The 6,499-nt window shown below is 35.4% G+C and overlaps 1 long non-coding RNA gene across 1 annotated transcript; it reads right to left on the bottom strand.

Annotated features, from left to right (window-relative positions):
• Positions 1 to 4,061: 4,061 nt before the first annotated feature.
• Positions 4,062 to 5,374, bottom strand: LOC128285278 (uncharacterized). Its single transcript, XR_008275746.1, has 2 exons — positions 5,246 to 5,374; positions 4,062 to 4,329 (listed from the first exon to the last, which is right to left on the bottom strand). It is a non-coding gene; the product is annotated as an uncharacterized LOC128285278 (long non-coding RNA).
• Between the last annotated feature and the right edge of the window lie 1,125 nt (positions 5,375 to 6,499).

Below are 6,499 nucleotides of genomic sequence, written 5' to 3'. Positions count from 1 at the left end.
GCGTAGGTATAGGTCATCCTCAAAGTCCCGTGAGGTGAATTTAGCATCTAATTGATTAAATGGCATGTACCTAGGGTTGAACTGATTATTAGGTAGCAAATGGTCAAATTTTGTATAATTGAGCAATGGATGAATGATAATTTAATAGTTTATGAATGGCTAAGGCTTATTTGGGTTGATTCATGAAATTGAACATATATATAGTGTTGTCATTTTGAATCTTGGAATGATGCATATGTTTTTTTAAATGGAAAGTTAAAACCAAAGTGGATTAGAGTTGTTGTATTTCTGCCTTCAGAGTCATGACACCAGCCCATGGATGTCATGGCACACCTCAACATTGATGGATACAAGAAAAGGGCAAGTAGACAAGTATGTTACCTCTAATGGTACACTATGGCAGCATAGTCTGCCATTTTACATGCTTCTAGCAAACTAAGTTGTGGCGCATAAAGAATCTGCCTGTGGTAGTATCTAAGGATTTCATCTCGGGGTAATCTTCAATTGAAGAAAGAGTACGAAAAGCAAAGAGTATGTCTCAGACTTTGGCTGAGCATGAAATGCCTACTTAGTATATGAGAAAGCTATAGAGGGACTAAAGTGTCTTTAAGACCTTGCCACATACGAGTTACCGCTAGGGGTATGGTATGCTCGATTTTCTTGAACAATGTGCAAGTAGGTCCTAAATAGGATTAGTTAAGAGTCAATTGAATGGACTTGACTAGTCAAATAGTATCTGCATCCAAATTTTCTTTTTATATTTTCCCCGATTTTGGTAGGGAAATTAAGGGACAATTTCTGTACACATTTGACACCTGTCAAGATCCATTGAGAGAGAACTGAGTATATATATGGTAAGAAGGGAACATTTAGATAATTTTTCTTCCGTTCAACGATCTGGTTCTTCTTATTAAAACTAAATATTTTATTCTTCTTCATTAAACTGGAAGCTAAGGTTTTTGGGTTAATCGGTAGATGTTTCAACATTTTAGTAAGTCTGATAGCTCTGCATGATTAAGGATGTAAAAAGACATAAATACTAGAGGGTGTGAAAATGAGGTACTACATGGGGGTTGTATATAATTGATATATTGGTAAACTGCCTAAAAATGGGGTTTTAATGAAAATTCCATGTCCTTTTAAGTGGTTGCTGCTACTGGTTCGGGTAGGAAAATCAGAACAGGAACTCCGATCTGAAATAAAGGTGAGTTTCAAGGGGGTTTTTATCCTAACTCATGTATGTTAATTTACAATGGTTATTCGTATGTTGATGTCTTCTCGGATAACTAGTGAGGGTATGTGTATGTTAATTTACAATGGTTATTCGTATGTGAAGTATCGTAAAGTTTCTGCATGTTTACAAATGAGAGACATGATGTGCTACATGAATAAGATGATGTGTGGTTGTAAACTCGAAATTATATAGGATTTTCTTTATATTTTTTACCACCTTTTTACTTAATAAATTTGTTTATCTTGAGTAATTATTTTTGAAATAAGTGAATTTTACTTAATTAGTAATTTTAGACATGAATTTAGAAAGTATGTGAAATTATGTTTAATTACATGATTTTCATGCACATTAATTCATGTTGATTTATTAATGTATGTATTTTTCACTATGTAGGAGGTCCATTGGAGACAGGATTTAAATAAAACATGGACATGTACAACTTATCCATGTGGATGGCAAGACCATGAAATTTAGGGCATGAGGTTGACTACTTGACCCGATAAAGAAGGTGATGAAAGATGGATATGTTGTAACACCTCTAACCCGTATCCGTTGCCAAATTAGGGTTACGGAGTATTATCGTACAATTGGAAACATTTAACATTATTTCATTCACAAACATAAACATATTATATATCAATTATACATGCACATTCCATCCCTAAATCGAGCCCTTGAGGCCCTAAAAATACCTTAGAAATGATTCGGGACTAAATTGAAATCATTTGAAAAGTCTAAGAAAAAGTTACAAAAATTTGGATACAGGGGTTACACGGCCATATTGCCAGGTCGTGTGCCTCACACGGCTGAGACACATGCCCGTGTGGTAGGTCGTGTAACTCTCTGAGTTGCGCCACATGCCCGTGTGCCAGGCCGTGTAACTCACTGACTTGAAAATAAAGGAACCCTAAGATGACACCCAGTCGTGTCGCTAGGCCATGTGCCATACATGGCTGAGTCACACATCTATGTCTTAGGCTGTATGGACACAAAATTGCCTAAAAATCAAGCCATTTTCCATACTATTTCATGTATGAACATATAAGTCTTTTGTGCACATTTACAAGACACCAAATCCATATCAAAACATACATATATAAGCCATTTCAATTGTCCTAATTCAACTAACCAATATGCCATTCAAAGGCACCTCAAATGCAATCATTAAGACTTACCTAAACATGCATATTTTTACCACTTACCATTCATCAATTACTAGTTCCAAAACTTACCAAACATGCCACAACTTGACCATTATTCCATCACAAAACATACCATTTGAGCCATTCAAATCATGCAACATATTATAGTCATAATGACACAAACTAGTAAGGCATCAAATGTACCAAACCAAGATAACATTCATAACTTATACAAGCAAATCCACCAACCAAACATTCATCAAAATGAAATTACAATTCAACCTAAACATTCCATTATAACCTTGACCCAATACATTCAAAATCTATCGAAATTTATGTTGGATAGTGTGATTGATCTCCGACAAGCTTCCAAACCGATCGAGCTTTCAATAATCTATAAAACATAGGAAAGAATCTACGTAAGCACAAAATGTAGCACCCCAAACCCGGCCCAGAAGTTATGGCCGGATCCGACATGCCACATCAAAAATGTAAAAAAAATAAAATTTCCATTCTAAGTCCAGAAAATCGTACTTGATGTTCAAAAGATTAATTCATTAAGGGTTAAAGTGAATGGAAGCTGTGCACCAGGTAGGAAACCGGAAAAGAGGTGGTGAGTCCATCGGACTTCTTAAGTACCAAGCTCCCTTCGGATCCAATCCTAGACATGCATACCGCCATTGCCACACCTTAACGTCATGGATATTTCTAGGAAACCGATTTGATTAAGTCATTTTTAGGAAAATTGATTAATTTTGGAAAAATACTTTCATTGCGAAAGCTTTGCTTGTTGTCGTGTTATTTTGAAATCAACTGTTGTTTTTGAAAGCGTGCCCTAAAGCTATCCAATTTCTACAGTTAAAATAAGTATTACCTATCTTAGTAATACATATTAAAACCATCAAAAATAATTAAGCGGCCTTATTACATTTAAAAGCCCAAAAACTTCAAACGTAATTAAAAGGATGTCCAGTTCACTAGAAGAAAATCAAACTTTCAGAACGGGTGGCCACTCCAAATTCCCTCACGACTCCAAGCCCACTATGGTTGGGGATTACTGCGTGGATGAAAATAAAAGGGATGAGTTTGGGAAACTCGGTGTAAAATAACCCAACCATAGTCTAAATCAGCTCAACCCACGAAATGAATAAGTTGGTCTTAGCCTGAATGAATTGAATAAAGCCCATAGGCCCATAATGTAACGTAATGATATTACATGTTTATGCGTAACCCAACCATATCCAACCGTATACACCCCGTACCAACCTTACACCGTGGGGAGACAACTCGACCCACCCAACCGCTACACACCACGAATTTGCAGCATAGCTGCGAATGAATAATGTGACAGAGTCACCAGATCTGAGATAATCGTGGCGAGCCACCGTAATGTATATATGTGGTAGAGCCACCGGATCGGATATTTGTGGCATAGCCACCGTAACGCTTCCTCCATAATATACCCATGTCCCAATGCAAGATATATAATCATGGCATACATCATACGTAATCGATCGTCATGCTTTTCATCAAAATTAACCCTAGGGGTATAACAAGTAATTTTGCACCTAGGGGTATAATGATAATTTTCCATACATAGGGGTATTATAGTAATTTAGCTACTTTTATGGTTTTCATGCATATCCTAACTATTTACGTACTATCAGAACACTTACCGCACATACTTACTGAATTGGGCCCGTTGGCCCATGAACCCGATCTTTGGCCCATTAAGCCCAAATTATCAAAATGTACGAAATCGCGCGTACTGCAGTTTATTACTTTAGATTACCAAATATACAAACCCAACTATCTTTCGAGCATTCGCACACTCGCAAATTCCCAAAATACTGACTTTTCGGCATTTCGGCTTTTGCCAATCTAGTCTATAAGAGGGTGTCAGTTACACACTTGTTTGCGACGATATGCTGACGAGATCCACACACGAACCGCCTACAATTGGATTACTAACATGTTAATCTAACTATTCAAATACAAACTATGTATTAACCCCTTACAATATTCGGCCAACCACACCTACAGATCATAGTAAGCTTATAAGAAATCAATAAGCAACTCATTAACAAATTTTTGTCAATGTTTACCACATAATCATAATTTCACTGCAAGCTGTCTTCCTGAGCAACAGTCACTAAATTATTTATAACTAGAGCTACGAAACTCCAAATCAAGTGCCGTTAATTTTCCCTGAAAATAGACTCATATATCTTCTATCCATAAAATTTTCAGAATTTTTGGTTTATCCAATCAATACCAGATTTTTCTCAAAGTTTCCCATGTTTCACTGTTTGACTAATCTGACCACCCTTCATTACGAATCAAATTTCTCATTGTACAGAATTCAAAATATGTTCTTGTTTATTTCATTAGAAACTAGACTCAATAATCTTTAATTACATAATTTATGCAGCTTCTAACTCATCTTCTAAAATTTATGGTGATTTTCCAAAGTCACGTTACTGCTGCTGTCCCAAGCAGATTTATTACTAAATCACTCTTTCACACCTAACTTGCATGCTTGTTATTTAAACATGTATATCACCAATCAATCATCACATATCTATGATTTTACTTAAGTATAATCTCCATTTCATCATTTTAAAGCACAACATGTTAGCTGATTTTTCCCTTTAACATCTAAGGCACATGCATGCTCATTTGTTTGGCTCAACTTCACCTATCTTCCATTTTTCATCAAAAGAACATGAAACAACAACCATTTCCTTCATTTTAATTCATGACTAAATGCTCACAACACAACTAAAAATCAAAATATACTTCAAGAGTTAAGGTAGAATCAAGAAGAACTCATGAACCTCAAAATAGAAGTAAGGTACCAAGAACTTACCTTCAATTTTCCTCCTCCTAATGACCGAATACTCAAGAGCTTTCTCCTTTCCTTTCTCTTCTCTAACTTTCAGCTATGATGAACAAAGATGGATAAAACTTTGTTCTTTTCACCCCTTTTTCTTTTAATAAAACTTCATATTTCATCCATTTAATTCTTTAATACAAAAGACATGAAATTCTTATCATGAAACATTTACCTAACCCATTATCATGAGACATTTACCTAACCCATTATCATGGAACATTTATCTAACCTATTATCATTGAACATTTACCTAACCTATTATCAATTTGTACCAATTTGTACCATAAATTATGAATATCAAGTGTACATTTTGTCTACAACAACATGATGGCTAGCCACTTCATGTAAAATGGGAGGTTTGTCATGCAAATCCTCCTATTTTGCACTCCTATGTATTTGGCCACTTCAATTTAGCCTATAGCATTTTCAAACATTTTCACATAGGTCCTATTTCATAATTTCACCCCCTTTTTCTTATGGAACAAAAATTAACTAAAATTGTCGGGTTCTATCTTAAGCTTGGGCTTTCTAGAGGCCCACTAACATAATTAAACCTATGCCAACATTCACAGGATTCCCGAAAATTGGGGCGTTACACAAAATGCTTAGTAAGTTCGTAAAAAATGAAACATAACTTACCCTTTCAATTATATAACATTAAGTATAAGCATAATATAACCCTAACCACAAGCTTGGCACAAGCCTATACATCATCATCAATATACAAGTTAGTGCATTTATACATAACTCATTTGGATTAACGACATGATAAGTCATTTTCATATGAAAATACATCATTTGATTTATTCATCCTTTTCATGATCATAAGCATAATTCCATTTGAAAACTTACTATTTCCATCCCTTTTCTTGCCCATTGAATCATCTAGAATATCATTGGATATTCGAGAAAGCTCACACGATGTGTGCTTAAACATATAACCGTAACCTTTCCTTTACATCATTGCTCACACGAGCTATAAAATGGGCCTGCTCACACGAGCTGTGGGTCAGAATGTAAGCTACACAATGCTGCTCAAATGAGATGTGGAGAATCTGTAACAAATGTAGGACCTCAGCCATCGGTAGGACATTCAAGACCAACACCCAAAACATGAAATCCCTAATGACATGTTATTTGTATCCTACAAATTCCTAAGGTTCAACCAAGACTCGATAATCGTCATAGCATTGACTTGGATATACATCCTTCAATTATATTATGAAT

The sequence above is a fragment of the Gossypium arboreum genome, chromosome 12 (assembly GCF_025698485.1).
Source record: "Gossypium arboreum isolate Shixiya-1 chromosome 12, ASM2569848v2, whole genome shotgun sequence".
NCBI lineage: Eukaryota > Viridiplantae > Streptophyta > Magnoliopsida > Malvales > Malvaceae > Gossypium > Gossypium arboreum.
Note: the sequence above shows the minus strand (reverse complement) of the source record. Positions and strands in the feature narration are given on the sequence as shown.